At 32.2% G+C, this 21,372-nt stretch overlaps 1 protein-coding gene across 1 annotated transcript in view; it reads right to left on the bottom strand.

The window, feature by feature from the left end:
- Window positions 1-21,372, bottom strand: part of Cstf3 (cleavage stimulation factor subunit 3) — a 78,288-nt gene that overhangs the window by 36,983 nt on the left and 19,933 nt on the right. The window lies entirely within an intron of this gene.

Here is a 21,372-nt window from a genome sequence, read left to right as displayed (position 1 = left end):
CAAGATGGCAATACTTGGGGGGCTCAGTGGTGAGTACTTGCCTTGCATGTGAGGTACTGGGTTTGATTCTCAGCACCACATACAAATTAATAAAATTTTATTCACTAATTAAAGGTCCATCACCAACTAAAAAGATGGCAATACTTTAGCCAATAAATTGTGGTGGCAATGGGGTTATTTCCTATAATCTAACAAATACAATGGTCATTATTTCTAGTTGATTCTAACATATGGTTCTAATTTTGACCAGTTTTAATATAACCAATTACAGTGGACTGAAGAGATTATGAAAAGCTGTAATATGTAGAAAAATAGTAAAATAACAGTTTCGTAATGCTCAATTACTCAAAGCAGTGGATCTCCTGGCAGCCCTTTCTCAATCACCACCTATACATGAGGAAGGACAGAGAACAGGCCGCAAACCATCATTCTGTTCCCCTCCCCACATCCCACCATCCTCCCACAATATGCATACAAGCAAGGTGTAAAAATAACCTAAGGGCAGACTTTCAAATTGTTATAGTTAAAATTCATCGCTGGAGCTGGTATGGTGGCACACGCCTGTAATCCCAGTGGCTCAGGAGGCCAAGACAGAAGAATTACAAGTTCAAAGCCAGCCTCAGCAAAATCGAGGCACTAAGGCACTCAGTGAGACCCTGTAAATAAAATACAAAATAGGGCTGGGCCTGTGGCTCAGTAGTCCAGTGCCCCTGAGTTCAATCCCTGGCACCAAAAAAAAAGGAGGGTTAGGAGAGATAGGAGGGTTTGTACTTCAGAAAACCTCCCCAAAAGAAAAACTCATTTTGAAATGTTTTATATTAAGTAGTTAGATAAATATAAAACCAAGTTGAAAGGGATCTCCATGATTCTTGAAAGATATATTCACAATTTTTATGTCTATTAATTTCTATAAAATAAGCTATTGAATTGCTCAAGAAATTACTGGGATTTGTTTACCTTCACAAATATTTTAAAGGCAAATCAATTTCAGGAGGGGAAAAATACAACTAGCAAGAGAAACATGCTATAAAATCTACTTAAAACTATTTCACATACAATACCATTCCACTACATGTCTAATGTTGAGCTGCAAATCTATAAACCTAGGCATAAAACATGCAGTTGAAAGAAAACTTAAAGCATGGCATATTTAAGAATATCAAAATAACAAAAGAAAATACTGGTTTTTCATCTAAGAAAGTATCATTCCCTTGACTCACACATTGAGAAAAAAGAAGTATAAAAAAAGTTAACACACACACATAAAAAATTATGTGATTATTTGTTGATTATTTAAATGTTATGCCAAAATTATCTGTTCTTTTGTTGTTGTTGTTGTTTGTAGTGCTGGGAATCAAACCCAGAGCCTTGTGCAAGTGAGGCAAGCACATTACCAACTGAGCTATATATCCCCAACCCCAAGAAATCTCAAACATATGAAAATATTCTCAATCTCCAAAGATAAATAAAAATGAAAATCACACTAACATGAGCATTTTTTTACTCATGAGTACTGGCAAAATTTAAGTGTAAAAATACATTGTGGGTAGAAGTCACAGTAGGTAAACTGTTTCAAGGATTATGGATGGAATTTAAAATTGTGACGTGTACAAGATCATTTGGATGTGTAAATATTGTTTAAAATCTCAAAAGCTCCTTAATCCAGCAATTGCAAATCTAGGAATTTAATTCATAGAAATATTTACACAAACAGAGGTGGCATGTACTCACTGCAATAATGTAATAAAATAAGTTGGTGAAGAACTTAAGTGTCTATCAATAGTAGAGATGTTAAACAAAATAAGGAATATTGCTTGCTTGTTAAAAGAAAAACATGCATGTGTGTAAATTAAACATTTCTAGGTTCAAAACTGAACATTATCACTGGGGAAACGTGACTTTTCACTGTAGGTCCCTTTCATATCTTCTAATTTTTGAACCTCATTAAAATTATTTTAAAACTTCTCTTTAGGTGATACATAACCTTTTTAGCTATTTTTACATGTTAAACATTCCTGAATTTTCACCATCAGTTCTCAAAACAAATATTACAAAAAATGTGCAAGAGAAATAGGATATATATTATGTATGCAGAAATTACATCTATAAACTTAAGTTATCTAATAATAATTTTTAAAAATATTTTTAGTTGTAGATGGACATATCACCTTTATTTATTTATGTGTGCTGAAGATCAAACCCAGTGAGTGCCTCTACCCTGAGCCACAACCTTTTTGAGGCAAAGGATTACATCATAGCCTCTAAACACCTAGTAGAATTTAAGCACTTAAAAAAAAAAACTAGGTGGGGATGTAGCTTAGTGGTTGAGTGCTTGTTAAGGCCTTGGTTCAATGCTCATTACCACAAAAACAAATCCAAAAAAACCGTATTAAGTCAGAACAGGTAGCACACACCTGCCTGTAGTTCCAACTACTGAGGAGGCAAAGGCAGTGGGATTTCTTGAGCCCTGGAGTTCTGAGCCAAACTGGGCAACATATTGACACCTTTATTTTGTGATAAAAATTTTAAAAATTAAAGAGACCCTATCAACCTTAAAACAAATAAAGCATAAAAAACAATTAAAAACTATTAACCTTAATACAAAAAAGAACAGAGGCACTATCATAAAAATCTCTGTAGTCAGGTAATTTTCAAACATAAAAATAAGACACTAATTAATGGAGATACTGGTGTAACCTAAGATTATTAAAGACATTAATTTCCAACCAAGTAAAACTGTATATAGTATTAAACATATACAAAGTCACCAAATGAATATGCCTGGGTAAAAATTTGACTTTAAGTAAAACAGAAATTACTTGTTTGGTGCCATAAACTATAATTACTGGCACCAAAACAAAATTTATGTCTACTTACAAATTAAGAAACATAAAAATAAAATTAATAATCAACTTTGTCCTGAAAAGGAGTGAAAAATATAGTATCAATTATAATTGTAATAAAAGTCCTTTTACTTATGAAAACTTTGAACTGAATATCTAGCAGGGGAGAAAGCTTATTAAGAAAACAAAGTGTGGAGCTATAGCTTAGCAGTACAGTGTATGCCTAGTACCCACAATACTCTGGGTTGTATTCCCAAACCACAAACCACGAAGAGTAACACAATAGAAACAGAGTTTCTTATTCTTAAATATATACATACTGTATATATGCACACAGTTGTTTCAGTTACATGCAATTGGAAATGTACCAAAAAATGAGCTTTGCCAATGTTATTTTATTAACCTTGCCTAAACATGTCTTTTTTTCACTACCATAACTTAAATATCTTGTTCTCCAGTTAGAACATTAAAAACTGACATACTCTTATTTCCACTGTATTCTGGATTCCTGTATTGCTGTTAAGATAGTGACCTAACCACCATTCCTTTGAAGGTCATTCTTTTGAATGCACCCGCTTCTATTAATCTTTTTAATCTTTAGTTTTCTGTAACTTCATTTTCATATGTGGACTATTTTTTTAAACACTTCTGGGAATCAATGAGCATCCTGAATTTCTTCATTTAAATCTTCAATAATCTGGGAAAATTCCTGGAATCTCTCTTCAAGAAATTGTTTCTGACCAACATTATCTCAACTCTTAAAACTTCAATTAGGCATAATTTCATTTTCTCTTTTCTCTTAAGCATTTTTTTGTATTTGCAATTTCATTGTCTCCTTAACCTTCAAATAGGATTCCTTCAGTTCTCCAATTCTCTCTTCACCTGTGTCTAATCTGTTATTAATCTAATTCAACCTTAATTCTAGTCTCTGAAATATGTGGAGGTTTCTGCTACATGCAGTTTCCTTATATGCTTAGTTTCTAACTGAATTGCTCCTTTTCCTCTGAAGATTATTTGTGGAGCTTCTTTGAAGCCTACAAGGTAGGTGGCATCACTCCAGTGAAGTCTCAGTAAGTCATTACCAAGCACCCAGTGCATTATTCAGACAGATTCATCTTAAATTCAGGGCTGGAGTTTTGCTGAACACCTGTTATGTTCATTTCCACAAATCCATGCAACAACTGTTACATCTCAGGATTTCCCCTTTCCAGTCTTCTCAGATGAACGCAACTTTGCTTAGTCCCTCATGAGTTGTAAAACAGCATAGATTTTCTTCTGGTTTCTTGTCACCAGTCTACAGCCTTTTGGGCACACAACATTAAGGCAAGTGAAAGTTCCATTGGGCACATCACCCTGAGCAGGCAGGCCTTAGACTTTGACTTTTGCTGCCTGAGCTCCTAGAAGCCTTCAAAATTACAACTCATGTTCTTCCAGTTTGGCAGTGTAAAACAATTCTAGAATTTTGCTTATCTCTGTCCCCTTTCTTTTTCCTCTCAGTTAGATTTTGGCCTGGCAATTCCGTACTGTGTTGTTAATTCTTCAAATATAAGATGTTCTTGAAAAGCAACTAACTCTAAAATCCAATGTTCATTGAAACGTTAAATTCCAAAGGTAAAATATAAAATTGGAATCCAATTAATAAAATACATTTCCTAAACTATGGGATTTCCAAATAAGTGTAATTAGTTAAGTACTTTGAGAGATTTTATAAACCCAGCAATCTGAATTAACTTTTAATATTTGTTATGCCTATATGAAAGTTCTGGGTAAAACAAAAAACAAAACAACAAAAAAACCCCACAAGATAAAAACAGTAAAACTGATTTCTACAAGATAAAAATTATTAAGCAAATGAAAAAGATTTAACACAAATTGACTGTATTTTTTAAAAAAGTGAAAGCTAGATTCATGTATTTTATATGTTTTTTGAAAAGAAATCTAAATGATACTTTAAAACAGGAATTTATATATTTTTGAATATATAAATGTCTCAATTTTCCACTCAAATCAGATTTTGGCACTACGGAAATAAAACAAAATTAAACTTGTCAAGGAAAAATGAAAAGTTAAAGTGTTTATACTTCACTACTTTGAGAAAACAACCCATGAAGTTTTACAAACCAACATGTGATATGTCAAAGTCTTATCATTTTATGTTCACATTCAACTGTATCAGAAATTTTACTCAATATATATGTATAAAATTTTTTTGGGCTAGGAAAATATTCTCCATTAAAAGGTATAATTTAAAGTAAGAAAGCCAGATGTGGTGGCACATTGCTATAATCCCAACTCAGAAGCATAAGGCAGTAGGATCACAAATTCAAGGCCGGCCTCAGCAACTTATGAGACACTGCCCGAAAATTAAAAAAAAAAATAGAAAGGACAGGGGATAAAAAGCATCCCTGGGTTCCTGCCCCAGTATCTGCCCCCTTCTCCCACCAAGTAAGAAAACTTAAAATGCTAATTAATTTAATTGGGTAATCATTTAAAAAAATAAATCTTTCTCTTGTCATACATTAAGCTAATTCTAAATGTCAAAGTATTCAAAAATACTTAAATATTGGGGTATTAGGTCATTCAGATGGGCCTCTAGCTTCAGCCTCCCAAGTAGCTACCCTAATTCTATCCTGCCCAATAAACATTCTTTTTAGTGTTCTTTATATAAGACAGATTTTTAAAAAATTAATCCAATGTTAACAGTGATGATACTGGCCACTTACAATTTTATATTTATGAAAATACTACTCTGTTGTACACTGATATCATAAAAGCTATACTACTTACGGAAATTAGAATTCAAGATAGAAAATGTTCTTATTCCCCATCATGGATTTTTCATTCAACAAATATTTATAATGCTACTATATGCAAGCATTGTTCTAGCATACCAATGTGCAAGAGACAAATTAGAAGCATAATCAGTAAATTGTTCAGTATGTTAGAAGGTGGTATTACTAGATGAAAAGGAGAGGATGGTAAAAGAAGAGGAGTTCTGAGATTTTGAGAACAGGGGTGGCAATTTTAAATATGGTAGACACAGATCTCACTGAGAGAGCAACATTTCTGTAAAGATTTAAAGAAAGCAAAGGAACTAGTGAAACTGGTTTCTATAGAAATATGGTTAGGTAGACAAAAACTTTAAAAAAAAAGTGTAAGATGAGTATGTTTCTGGATTAAGTTTAAGGAACACCAGGGGAGTGTGACTGGGGAAGCAACTTTACTGTATAGAGTGATTATCTGTTCAGCAAATATTATGCACAAAAATGTATACCTGATGATATCTTAGTATCCATTATTTATCAATCAGCCTAGGTGAACTGTTACAGAAACAAATGATTCTTAAAACATAAAAATGTCAACTTTTCATATAATTACTAGGGATACAGATATAAATTCATGAAAAAAAATCACCAATTAAAAAAAAATCCTATTTCTTCCTGGAATAGAACCCTGGTTATTTTAATGTTTTTGGAGTCTAGAAAAGTAGACAAACCTGAATAAAAACCAGGTTACAAACTCAGTGATCAATATAATCAGTATAATCCTCAACCACTTTTAATGCTATGAAGACATTTCACTTAATACCATCTTTCAAAAATATCACATCAATTTCTTATTAATATTTCCTCTTACAAATTCTTCTGAATACTTTCCTCTTCATAACACATTGCCTAGATAAGCAATCTACCCTAACAAATTTTTTGGTTTCATAAATCAAGAAAATTAAAAACTTTGAAAACATAATCAACTGATTTAATTTTTGACAGATGTTTGGAAACCACTGTTTACAATATTTATGTATTTCACAGGTGTTCAGGTATTTTAAAGGTTTTTAATTATTTCAAAGGTATTCAGAAGATATCAAGACACTAGTTTCAGGATTCTACATTATTTCAAGTTTTGATAGTAGGATCAAAAATATTAAGTTGTATCTTTTAATCTGGGTTATTCTTTGTTCCTTTGGTACAACTGACCATTTAAAATACATCTGTGTGTTAACCTAAGTTTTAACCAAAAGAGGGGGCAAAGTTTCATGTTTTTTCATTACAAAATGCATAACAAATGAACAATTTTTTCTTTTCCTAATCAGAATAACTTGGGAACTGTACAACATTGCATGAGCTAAACACTTGATGATGTAGTATCTCTGAACTAGTAAAAACATGTTACCCATGGTGAAAATATTTCTATGCATCAAATTGTTTCATGCAATTGCTCCAAGTTTTGCTTACTATGGAAAAAAAAAAAAACGATTCTCCGTTAGAAAAGGATTTCTCTCTAAAAATGAAACTTCTGGTTATTTTAATGTCACATTTTCTTCAAACTGTATGAAGACTATTAAGAAGGTTTTACAGCTTAATTCTTTAAGATTCAAATATAAAATTAAAAATTGATGAAACCAACATAATTTCTAACCAATATGCAACTGAGAATTAAATAGGAAGTCTGCACTCGTTAACAAAATATGGGTCCAGAATTATATATGCAACTCTCAACTTTGTCTAGAGCAAAATTATGTTCACTTTATTGCTTTAGCCATTATAAAATTTCATGTATTCTTGAATTTTCTCCAGTTTTATTCCCAAACAGTCTAGCTGCAATTATAGATTAACTATTAGATTATTATACTCACATATTCCCAATAAGAAAAAAATTATAAAATAGCCACAATCATCTGTTTATAACACTAGAAAGACTAGAAGCAATATTCCACATAAAAACCATCAGGCTAAATTTCTTCAACTCAATTAAAGCATGGTTTTTCTTTCTCTGTAGGGTCTCTATATTTGAATTTCTCTACTTTCAACCTTTGTTCAGAAGTTTTAAGTCTTTAAGAGGATTTCCTTGATCTACTCTTCCCCAAATTTTCTCTATGTAATTGTCTCCTATATCAAACAATAAATTTCTTTACTGAGGTGTCCACAACACCTAACACATGGTATGTGTTTACTAAGTAGATACTGGAAGTTTAACAAATTTTAGAAGCAGTTTAGGAAGTAAGACAATTCTTTTGTTTCTTTTTTTTTGATATGTAAAGTGAAACCAAGACTTTGAAACAAGTCACATATAATGGTGCTTGCCTACAATCCCAGAGACTTGGGAGACTGAGGGAAGAGGATCACAATTTTGAGGCCAACCTGGACAACTTAGCCAGACTCTGCTTCAAAATAAAAAGGAGCAGGGATGTAGCTCAGTGGTTAAGCTACTCCTGAGTTCAAGTCCCAGTTACCCACCCACCTCCAAATCTGAAAGGAGACATTTTTTTTTTAACCTACGATGATGTTAAACCTTTGAAAATACACAGATGGTGTGGGGCCTGAAATAGTTCCAAATGACTTTTTTGAAAATCTATAAAGCCAAGTCAATTGTAGTACTGAAAGAGTTTAAAACTTGGGGAACTTTTTCATAATATAACCAAGGCAAATACACCAACAGGCACTTGTAAATTTCATTCTACTAAAAACTTACCATGTTAGGGTACTTTTAAGAACTATATGCTTTCACATGTAAAAGTACTCGACCAGAGGGTTTAAAAATTCTGCCTGTATAAATTTGTATGGACTCCTAAAAGTCACAAACTATATCTTATACATTCTTTTTTAATAGATATTCTTTATATCTATAAAGTATCTTAGAATAACCATCACTGATCACTTTTAAGTAAACTTCCACAGTTCTGCCAGGTGTAGTACACACATCTGTAATTCCAGCTACTTGGGAGGCTGAGGTAGGAGGATCCCAGGGTCGAGGACACTGTCTTTCAAAATGAAATAAAAGGGGCTATGAATGTACCTCTGTAGTAGAATTCAAAAGTTTAAGTTCAATTCCCAGTACAGACAATAAACAAATAAATATGTACATACATACACACCAAACTATAGTTGAATTGTGAGAATCTTGGAATTGCAAATTTTGGTACCAATAAATAATTCAAATTTTGACATACTCTCATGATGGTTTATTTACAATAAAATTGATATTTTATCAGGTAATTGCCTAAAGAACATATTTCAGTTTTCAGTGACATGGACTGACGATGTTAAAAGTTTATTTTCAATATCTAGGCCTGATAAACCGTCTATTACCAATAAGTGAAAATGCTGATCTAGTTTCAATAAATATGATTTTCCCATAAACTACAGAAAATTTTCTAATATTTGCTAGATATGCTTCTGATGTCAATCATTCATTTCTATTTTGCATGAAGTTGTTTCATAATCTCAAATATTAATGTCTTCCCCCCAAAAAAAGAACATATTCACAATGAGTAGTCTAGTCTTTAGCCTCTCAGAAACATTTTTTAAGACTTCTATACTTTTTTTTTGAAAGAGTATGAAGACAAATTAAAAGGATATAATTCTCCACTTAAATACTTAATTTTGGCTAAATTAGAAACACATGATAAAGATACAACTCACAATATCGAGTGGTTAAAAAAAAAAGTGTTCTTATGAATTTAACAAAAGCCCCCAAATTACAAAGACCTGGCCATCTTATGCACAAAATTACTATTATTTGAAATTAGATCCAAATACAGCTAAAAATTTAAAAGACTAAAGGGGTGCAGTGCATGGAAAAGAAACAAGTAAAATTCTAGATAGTATTTTTAAAACACGCTGAATACAGTGGCACATGCCCAGCAACTCAGGAGGCTGAAGCAGGAGAACAGCAAATTCTAGGTAAACTTGGGCAACTCAAGGAGTTAGACTTGGGGGGCGGTAGAGTACTCACTGGTAGAGTGCCCTTGGATTCAAACTGAATAGGGACTGGGTATTCACTATACATTTTCTTGAAACTCACTCGAGATCTATCAGAATAAAAAAAAAAATTGAGAAGAAAAAAAATTGAACTTGCTTAATTAAATGAACAATTTTGTATGAAGCCTAATTTTTGTATGCATGGAAGTTACTGCACCATGCCATCTTCTAAAAGATTTGCTGAAAATTCCATTAAAGCAATTTTTTTGACTGAGTGCTCATAAAAGTCTATTTTTCCAAATATATGCCAAAATCCTGACAAACTTAAATGAAGACAGTTAAATAAAGTAAAAATACAGGAATATGTTAAAATAGCCAGGTACAGTGGCACATACTTGTAATACTAGCGACTTGGGATACTGAGGCAGGAGGATACCAAGTTCAAAGCCAACTTCAGCAATTTAGCAAAGCCCTAAGCAACTTATTGAGATCTTGTCTCAAAATTTTGAAAAAAGTGTTGGGGATATGGCTCAGTGGTTACGTTCCCCTAGGTTCAATCCCAGGTACCCAAAAACAAAAAATCTGGAAACTGTTGAACAAAGAAAAAGGAAGTCATTTATGAACCCACTGTATTACCTATTTCCATAAATGTACTATACTCTAAATTTCTTTAGTGTAGTGGCTAGTGATTAGGAGCCTAGAGTAGGGAATTAAAATTCCAGTGTTTAAATCCCTAGCTTTCCCATTTATTTCCCAGTAATTTAAGCCTAAACCACTCTAAGTCTCAGAAACACTGAATATCTTAAGGTAATGGGAATTATACATTCCTACATCAAAGGGTAAATTTGACTAATTTTAAGTTGTAATGATCCATAAGTACTAATCAGTGCATGGAATATATTCAAGACCCAATGTTAAAAATTACTGAGATAATAACTGCAAAAAATTAAGAATCTACAATGAAAATTTTTTAAAGGTAACTTTTTTTTACTTATCAAAAAATCTCATTCAGAAAACATTGTTACCTACATACTATAGATCTACATTTAAAATATAATAACTGAAAAAACTGCATACTTAAAAACGAACTGCCAAGTTAATTCCATGAATAGTTTGGGAAATCTTAACTGCAAATACATTAAAATTTAAAGTAAAATGGGTTAAAGTAAAAATATTTTTTAAGTTCCCCTTTCTGTTCCCTTACTGTAAGGACGATTCTAAAGACAACTCTGGTCTAGAATACTTCGTTGTACTTTTTCCATTTGTCTTTTAACTTACAAACAACATGAGCTCATATTAGTTTTCTCTTTTGATAGGTGAGCATCAAGTTGAAAACAGTATGAAATTCGATAAACTAATACACAAATAACAGAAAAAGACCATTGTTGTGATGTCAAGTAATTTAATCAGTAATAGAAGTTTAAAAAATAATCTAGAACAAGGGAAAAAAGGATTAAATTAAAACATTATTGTTCCTTTAAAATGGGTTAATGCAAATGTGCCACCCTTATGTGAGATGTTAATAAGAGTAAACTGCCACAGGTGAGGGAGGATGAGTGGCATATGGGAACACTGTGTGCTTTACAATCAAGTTATCTATATACCTAAACTGCTGCAAAGATAAAGCTTATTAATTTAAAAAAATAGGACTAAAACTCTCCTGATATTGACAGCCTAGTTTTACAAAGAATTTTGTATGGTGTAAAACCACTATTTCTAAGCAATTATTGTAGTTGATCTTTTAGCCATTACCTTATGCCAGTCACTAAATTTTTGTTTCTTAAAAAAGTGAGGAAAATAAATAAATTTTTAAAATGGGTTAATGGTTGGTTCTATAGGAAAATATTCTATATAAGCAGTTCACAGCAAAACATAAGTAACACTGAGCCTATGTGGAAGTTACATGGGTTACTATACATTTTCTTGAAACTCATTCGAGATCTATCAGAATTTTTAAAAATTGAGAATAGTTGAACAACTTGCTTAATTAACTGCCACAGTAATTTAATGGAAGAGCTTTAGGTCCCAGCAGTCATAAATGCCCACCTCCAGATTCTGTCATTCCTATTCTTACATACTACAATTTTTGAGTAACCTGCAAATTCCTTGGATTTCTTTAAGATTATTTAAAAAATATCACTTCTACTCTAGATTATTAGGCCAATATTACATTAACACAGATATTGAATAAAGTTCTGTTCTTGTAGTTGAGGAACATGGCAAAGAACCACCCATTTCCTTGCTAAACCTGAGATAAAATTTAATATAAAATTTCTTTTAACTGAACTTGAATATTGACTTTTTGTGAGTACTGTTTCTTCAAATATCAATTATCAATTCAGGAGAGTCAAATTCACAATGGACCAGCTCACTTATCTAATACAGTTGTTTAAACACAACATTAGCCAACACAATTTATTTAGATGATCTTTTTGACACATTTTCTAGGTTATTTTTAAAGAGATCATTCATTTTTTAAAAAACTCTTGTAAAATACTGAATAATTTGCAGGTCACAGTGGCACAACATCTACAACCTCAGCCACTTGGGAAGGAGTACTGCAAGTTCAAGGCCAGCCTAATCATCTCAGGGAAACCCTGTCTCAAAATAATCAAAAGGATTGCAGATGTAGCTTAGTGGTAAAGTGTACCTTGAACCCGTGCCCCCCTCAAAAAACAAAAAAAACCTCACTTGATTAAGTAAACCCACAGTTATTTCCAGTAGGTTATAGTGGTTCATATTAAAATTTAAGTTCCTATACAATGTAACTGTGTGGATGGAGCAGGTTTTTTGGTTTCTTTCCCTGTAGGCTAAGAATTGACAGTCATTACTGACAAGAGTACATTATTTTATATTGGGAAAACTTGCTAAAAAGGCACTTTAATCTTCCAAATAGTCTTATCGAAATGCACTCACTAGTAAGCTGCTTACAAATGGGGGGAAGAAACAGTGTGGAGAGAAAGTTAATACTTCCCAGTTGTTTCCAAAATTAAACTTTGAGACACAGAAATAGTACCCGTTTACATTGAGCAATAAACATTGAAAAACACTAGCTAATAAGGAAAAATATTGCTGATTCAGGGAAAAATCAACAGGTTCAAATGGAAGGGCAATTTTTGGAGGAAAACTGATTAAAAGTATTGTCAACCTGCCCCCAATATAATACTTTAAACTCCCTTATGACACTACACTTTTTGAGAACATTTTATATGGCATTGTCATTCTGTACATTTGGTTGTTTTTATATAAAATTTTACATTACTGAATAAAGATTATTTACAGTCTCAAAGTAAGACTTTTGAGGGGTGGGTGCTGGGAAACCAACCCAGGCACTTGTAAATTCTAAGAGCTTTCTCTCTACCCTGGAGCTCTACTCTCTGCTTTCCCTTCATGATTTTTTGTACTAATTACAAAAGAAAAATTATTAATTACGCAGTGGAGAAACTGGTCAACACCTAAAACACACCATCAAAATTGACATCACTAACTGGACATGGTGGCATATTCCTGTAATCCAAGTGGCTCAGGAGGCTGAGGCAGAAGGATCCCAAGTTCAAGGCCAACCTCAGCAACTTAGTGAAACACTGTCTCAAAAACAAACAAAAACTGGCTGGGAGATGTGGTAGTGGCTAAGAGACCCTGGGTTAATCAACCTCTAGTATCAGGGAAAAAAAAAAAAAACACAGACATACACACATCACCAATAAGGGGCAAATGAACATCATGCCGTCTCTGGATGAGTTAGACTCTGGATGAGTGACCATTTCTGTAGCTTTTCAGCTAAAACATAAACCTAAACTGGATGAGTAAGCATGAAATTTAAGGACTGGGAAACTTCCACATCAAAGGAGACTAAAGAGGGCTGGGGATATAGCTCTGCTGGTAAGTGCTTGTCTTGCATACACAAGGCCCTGGACTCAATTTTCAGCACCACAAAGGAAAAAAAAAAAAAAAGAGTAAAGAGAAATGACAATTACATATGTTTAGTGATCTTAAACTAGATACTGATTAAGAAAATTGCTATAAAGGTCATTGCTCTAAAAAGTAGGCCATAGATGGCAAATGTTGATTTCCTGAGTTCAATAATAGTTTATATATAAAAGTATATATTTGTTATTGGAAAACACAAATACTAAAGGTCATAATGTATGCAACTCATTGCTTAACCATTCAAAAAGAACTGACAAAATACATAGATGGCCCTAGAAATCTATGGGTTCAAACAAATTTAACCAACTGCAGATTGAATATGTAGATTTATTATTATTCCCCAATTACTTCAGTATAATTAAGCACTATTTACATAACATTCACTTTGTACTAGATATTGTAAGTAATCTGGAATGAAATATATGAAATAATATAGGTTACATGCAAATGCTATGCCATTTTATACAGAATTTGAGTAAGCATCTATAGAATTGGGGTACTGAACAAGAGATGAATGCATGTCATAATATTAACCACTGGCCAATCTGAACAAAACAGATATGGGAGGTTTTTTTTGGATTATTCTTGCAACTCCCCATAACTGTAAACAATTTCAAAGTACATTAAGTTAAACTATTTAAATTGTGTATGCCTACTTGTATCCTTTAAAAGCAAGGCTTTCTGTTCAACCCATGCAAAGCAGATTAAACCATGTGATTGGCATACAATTTGCATGTTCAATTCTAAATACTAATAATCTAAATAATGTTTTAAACATTTTCTCAACTACCATATCAAAATTATAAGAACCACAGAATCTTCAAATTTCTTGATTGCTACACAGTAGCTAACAATGATAACCAAATGGCAAAACACTGTTTAAATACAAGAAATGTTATTGTCAATCTGCCCCCAATATAGTACTTGAAACTCTCAAGACACTTCACTTTAATGAGAATATTTCACAGCATTGTCATTTTTCATAGTTGTTTTGTAGATTACTGAAGTGATTCTCAATTAATAAAAACCCCATTAAAAAATCATCCTTGGTTTGAATTTTGCCATTAAGAAAATAAAAAAGATTTATTCTGTAAGAGGACATGAGTTTAAAATGGCTGAACACTTGTAGTGAAAAATCCCAAAATGAATTGAAACTTGGCTACAAAAGTAACCGGTTCCTTTGAAGACACTCTGTTCCACACTCCTAAAAGAATTAGTACCCATACTATTTATAAGACTCAAATACAGGGTCTTGGGCTGGAGCTCAGTGGCAGAGTGCTTGCCTAGCACATGTGAAGCCCTGGGTTCAATCCTTAGCAACACGTAAAAAAATAAAATTAAATTCTGTCCATCTAAAACAACAAAACTTTTTAAAAAGCACTCAAGTACTAGTTGAATAAATGGATGTTAAATGACAAAACTGAAAATATTGACATACGGTATTCTTCTTTAAACTAATGTTAGCTACTACAAAAAGCTGCAGCTAAAATTTTTTTTTAAGCCACATCTAGGTTGAGTGACCCTCTGGTGAGATTTAGGACTTCCTTAGAAGTTATCTGATTCTTAAGTTTGGCATCCATGTTTTTATTTTTTTTAAGCTTATGGAACCAGAAAATTGGGTTTCAAACCCAGAACAACAATTCAGTAAAATATTGTCAAAGCTAAAATGACTATTCCTGATCAGATCTAAAATATCACACTATCACCAAGCATGTAGCACAGGTTTCACTGATTATTTCTTGGTTATACAGGAAAAACAAATTGATTGTTTTTATTATGCTGATGAGTATAAGGAATGTTCTGTCACACATAAACTGTACTGACAGCAGGAATATTTGATTACTGCCCTCTAATGCCTCAGTTCCTGAAATTGGCTGAATGAAAACACCTTAACAAAAATATATCATGTATCCATTCTTCAGAGATTGAAATGTGGCATTACTGGGATGCTAACCTAGCAGTTTCTATGCTTTTAAGGTATCTCAGCTGACCAAGCAGGGAAATGTGAAAGATCTGGCTCTAAAGGATAAATTTGATTATTCATGTACAAAATGAGAGGACCAGAAGTTGGATGTGGTGATGCATGCCTGTAATTCCAAAGGCTCAGGAGGCTGAGGCAGGGGGATTACAAGTTCAAGGCCAGCCTCAGCAACTTAGTGAGACACTCTCAAAATAAAAAATAAAAACAGCTGGTTCAATCTCCAGCACCAAATAAAAAAAAAAGATAACAAAATGAGGGGGCCAAACAGATACAAATTCCTAGTTTGGAAGATAGCATCCATTTTGGCTTTAAATATGCAAAATTCATAGTATTCAATCTAGCAATTGAAAAAAATAGAAGAAAAATCACTATTAAATGGCCAACATTCTTCAAGTCCAATATGAAAAACTGCAGAAATTATTGTCATAAAATAGGCCATTTCCCATATATAAATTTTTGGGTAAGGGAAGACCTTTCAAGAGCTGAAATTTCACATCTAAATAAAAAGACTATTAAATCATAGAACATTTTCTATCATAAAATTGAGTTGTTTTTATAAATATCAAAACAGCTTTAGTAACTCATCTTTGAACCTTATTACATTTCAACATTATCCCAAGACTACAATTCAATATTGCTTTGACATGGCAATGTCTTCACAATTATCATTTCACATCTCCAAATTGGATACTTTTCTTTGGAGGTCTCTCAGCATACAAAATGGTAACTTACCCACATTATGATTCTTTGAGCCTTATTAAAGCAAATGCAATTGTCAACAAGTTGTATTCAACTTGTTCACCATTTTTGTTGTTGTTGTTCAAACTGCTGTGAATTCTGTTATGTGGAGGGAAAAAAAATCTATAGACTTCAACCTGTTACACCATTATAAAAAAAACAACTGTTTTCTGGTAGAAATTTCTTAAGAGCAAAACTGTTTCGTAATAAAAAGTTTAAGCCTAAAAATAAATTCTTTACAAGCTAATAAATACATTCTTATCCATTTATAAAAGTGGAGCTTTTTACAGGTATCACTGGTAATATTTTAGACATCTTCATTTCCTGGAAGAGCCTTGCAGTTGCATATAAAGTAACTGTGTGAACGTTGATCTACTAAACAAAATAAAAATGAAACGAGAAAATATCTGAGCCTTTGATGTTAAGTGGTCTTTTTGTTTTTTTAAGCAAGTGAATTGCAATCTGGTTCTATGCTTAAATGCTTACACCCTGAAAAGGCTTTTATGAGCTGAAATTAGTTCTCTTCCCAAATATAGCTGTTTTTAGCTCTGTAATATTATGAAGAGCTTAAATGTGTTTTGTTTATTCACAGATGCCATGTTGGAGAATATCTCTAATACCTCTTGGGAAGGGACAGGAAGCACAATTCAGAAATTATTCCCTACGATTTTTTAAAAAATCTTTTTAGTTACAGATGAACACAATGCCTTTATTTTTATATGGTGTTGAGAATTGAACCCGGTGCCTCTCATGTGCTAGGCAAGCACTCTACCACTGAGCCACAACCCCGCCCCATATTCCCTGATTTTAATGACTATATTCATGATAATTTTTAAAAGGATTAGGTATTAAATAAATGTTATCCTATAAATATCCAGGAAATTTTATGCTAAAACACAACTTCATTCAAGAAAAACAATGAACCACATGATCACAATTTAGAATGTATTTTGTCATTCATAAATCTAGTTAGATATATCCTTTCCCATATTTTCAGGTATCATAACTCTTATTAAACAAAATAGAATAAGCCTTAAAAGAGAAAAGAAAATGATCATTTTTTAATGTTTACTAATGATTGCTGAGGTTATAATTTTGTATGCCTGTGATACCAGTGATTTGGGAGACTGAGGCAGGAAGATCCCAAGTTTGAGGCAAATCCCTGTCTTAAAATAAAAAACAATAAGGACTGGGGATAGAGCTCAGTGATAAAACATCCTGGGGTTCAATTCCCAGTACCAAAAATAAAGCTGAGAAATATAAAGGAAATTAGGTTGATTAGTACAGTATTATGCTTGAAAGTGGCTTTTTTTTTACATAAAAGAATTACCCAAGCCAGGTGCAATTGGTGCATGCCTGTAATCCAAACAGTTTGGAAGGCTGAGGTAGAAGGACTGCAAGCTCAAAGGAAGCCTCAATAACTCAGGGAGGCCCAAGGTAACTTAGTGAAACCCTGTTTCAAATTAAAAATATAAAAATGGCTAGGGATATGGCTCAGCACCTCTGGGTTCAATCCCTGGTAACAAAAATAAAATAAAAATTACCTTGAAAACATAGGTTTTATTTAAAGAAATTTTGTAACCCTAGTGACTATATCCTTTTTTAAAGTTTCAGTATGAAATGTCTTGGGAGAAAAGGCCCCCAAATCGGAGGGAAAGTGTATATATAGATCATGTTAGTACAAGTGATAACACCTAAATGCTGCTATGATATGGACAGGGGAAAAGGATGGTTTTAGACATTTTAATAAAACCTAAAACAGTTTACTGTTTGTAATGATGAACACACAAGTACTTCTTTTACTTATCAAATAGTACTTTAGTTTTTCAAAGAACTTTCAGATATTTGATCACTCAGTTGTGTTTGCAAGTACTTTCTGTTGTTTTACATTTCTATTCTACATTTATTTATGCATTTAAAAAACTGTGGATAAAAAAAAAGCATATTGAATTTTAGAGTAAACTCTGAATAATCACACAGACATGGACCAACATTTATTACAAACAGGAAAAGTTTGGATCTATAAGAGTACAGAATTTTTTTTGAAGGGCAGCAAACTGAAGTATAAAAAAAATAAATCACCATGATCTATATAATATTTTTACCTGCATTTTAAAATCACATTCATTCTTAAATATATACAAAACATTATAATACAGTAATTTAAATTGCTATGTAAAAGTATTAAACAGTGTCAACAGCAGAAAAGTTTTATTTCAATTTAGGTCACTCATGATCCATCCTGAGTTCACCTCCATTTTCCAAGAAGAAAGGTTATTTTGAAAAACTGAAATTTATAGTTCACAACCTAGTATTTATAAGGAAAGAAAAACCAAGTAAAGAATTCATATTTTAAAGTTTTTAAAATAAAAAGCAATCAATTCTCTATATATTTTTATTAAAGAATTACAACTTTCACAGACATCAGGTTACATTGTTGCTATTACCAGCAGTATTACCTTCTTCATTTCTCCTTCAGCTACCAAGAAAAACATCCTTCTGTTGGAATATTTCTTATCAATGTGGCTCAATTCAAAATAAATTACTTCTAACAATATTGTAGCTTCTATGTTGTCATATCGATCACCCAATTACACGAAAAACTACAGAAACCATAGGAGAAAGGGAGGCTTAAAGGAATATGGTGAAATTGTACAGCTTTTTGCAATTTTGTGCCGAGTGACCCTTTTGATCACTGTAAAAAGTGGTTCTATAAAGAGCACTGAGACTGATTAGGAGAGGAATACAAGTGTTAAAATAATTTTGTATTTCTTAAAACAAAAATAAAACTGAATTTAAGTCATTTGTATACAATTAAAATTAGAGATATTTTAAATGTTTCCTTTCATAAAACTAGAAAGCAGTAGTTTTATATCACAACAGATAGATTTAGACTACTGATAATTTATCTCTTTATGAATACTCTTAAAAATAACTTGCTCTTATTATTTTGTTAAAGCATGTGAAGCGGAGGTTTGGAATGCAGAGTAAAGAAAGCATTTCAAGGAAAAGAGACAAGTATTATTTCCCAAATATTACACAACACTAAAAAGTAACTTGAACTAATGTTCAAACTTACTGTAGTATGTTACAAAGAACATGACCCTAAATGTCCATTTGCTAGAAAGCAACTTTACCTCCATCGGTTTCTATATTGTAGCAAAAAAATAAAAGTGGGTAATAAGTTAAGGATAACATCTTAAAACCCCAATTTTATAAAGGCAGGTAATACTAAACTCTCACTAATGTGAGAAAAGCTAATATTAGTATCATTTAACTTCATTTAAAATAACTATAATATGCTCTGATTTTCAATGTGTTTCAAATTCAAAAATAAATTTTTTTTCCTGCCCCTCAGAACTTGAGCAGCATGTTCAAATAATTTCTCCAGGGAAGAAATTTACTTTTCTTAAAGATGTATATATTTTCTACTAGAAAATATTAATATATTTAGAATTGTACATGAGTTCGGCTTAATATAAATAAATGAAACGTCACAATTTCCCCACCATGAATTACCAAGTTACAACAATGTATTAACACAACTTTATTTTCTTGAGAGTGCATACAGGATGTTATGTAAACACTGTTAGTATTACTTTCAATGTAAAGACATTCTTATTATTAACTCAGATATTTTAAAAGTATTATAAACAGGTTATATGTCCTCTCCAGATATAAAGGTCACATTGAATGATGTGACCAAACAAAATTTTAGCCTTCCACAGGCCAAAAAACAAAACAAAACAAAAAAAAAAACCCCACAATGTGAAAATAAAAATAGAGAGCAAATCAGTAAAGACAAAAACACAGCTTGGGTATGCATTTCTGAAACCAGTGTTCAATATAACAACTGAATTCCTAAATCAGAAGTGTAAAAATTTAAATATACATATTTGTTACCACTTTTTTCAATGGATGATTTATATACAACATACATATTATGTGTTTATACATACATATTTGTGTACTTGTTGTGTATATGAGTGTGAAATAACTGCAAATATTACCAATAAATCAGGCAACTGCTAGTAGCTGTGAAATATACAAAATGAGCCTATTATTTAGACAAATTTCAGCCCCTGGGAATAGCATATGTTCTTTTTCAAATTTTTTTTTAAGAATGCAGTTTTTATATCACTCATGGTATTCATAATTACAGAATGCAGTAGTATCTGCCAATTTCAATTTAGCTTATGCTATAATAAATGCATTGATATGTCTAAATGCTGGAGAAGACTCAAATTATTACTTTAAAACACAAAAAAAGATTATATATTATGTTCATTTCTGATCAGTTTAAATATAAGCTAATGTGTCTGTAAAGTCAGACTAGAATGTAGACCAGGTGCAGGTGATCCACGTTCCTTGCTTTAATACAAAGCAGCACTGGCTTCACACTCAGTTGAGTTTCTTCCCTGCCTACTCTGGAGATTAAAATATAGAAGAAATGATCCAGAGAATAGGGCCTCACCAGTTGAGTTTCATGCCTGCCTACTCTGGCAATTAAAATATAGAAGGAAAGAAATGGTCCAGAGAATAGGGATGAAAATTTAAGCATATGGATCAAAACTACCAGACTCCACATAAGGCACAATCGCATTCACACATACAAACACACAAACACACAGACCATATACACAACCTCACACACAAAAATAAAACACACATGATGTTCTTGCTATGGTCTGTAACTTCCCTCCCACAAAGTAATACAATCTAAATTATAGCACAAATCTAGTGAGTACACTGTAGCCTCTATTTAACTCTACTGTTGGTTGGGTCCATTCTGAAGACACATCACAGGTGACTCTGTGTTGTGCTGAACTCTGTTCAATACTGCTGATGGCTGAGGTCCTTTAACAAGGTCTAAACAGACCCACATAATATAAAATTTCAGCTACAGTGAAAAATGTTGAGGCTGCAGTGTACTTAACTACATTGAGAATTTATATTACAAAGTTAACATTAAAAATAAAAGTACTGCTTGAAGTCTTATAAAGGAGTTATAAAAAGAAATGGTTATTTTCAGCTAAATGTGGATATCAATTATTCGCATTTCACCATTCCATCCTATTAATTTATAACCTGAAAATGATTTCTTGGTGCTGTTAGACACATTAATTAAGAATGGGATCCTTATTCTTTAAAGTAAACATTCCTGGCTTCAAATTTCAAG

Source organism: Urocitellus parryii, chromosome 4 (assembly GCF_045843805.1).
Source record: "Urocitellus parryii isolate mUroPar1 chromosome 4, mUroPar1.hap1, whole genome shotgun sequence".
In the NCBI taxonomy this organism is placed as follows: Eukaryota; Metazoa; Chordata; class Mammalia; order Rodentia; family Sciuridae; genus Urocitellus; species Urocitellus parryii.
This window is presented reverse-complemented; position numbering and strand designations above follow the sequence as displayed.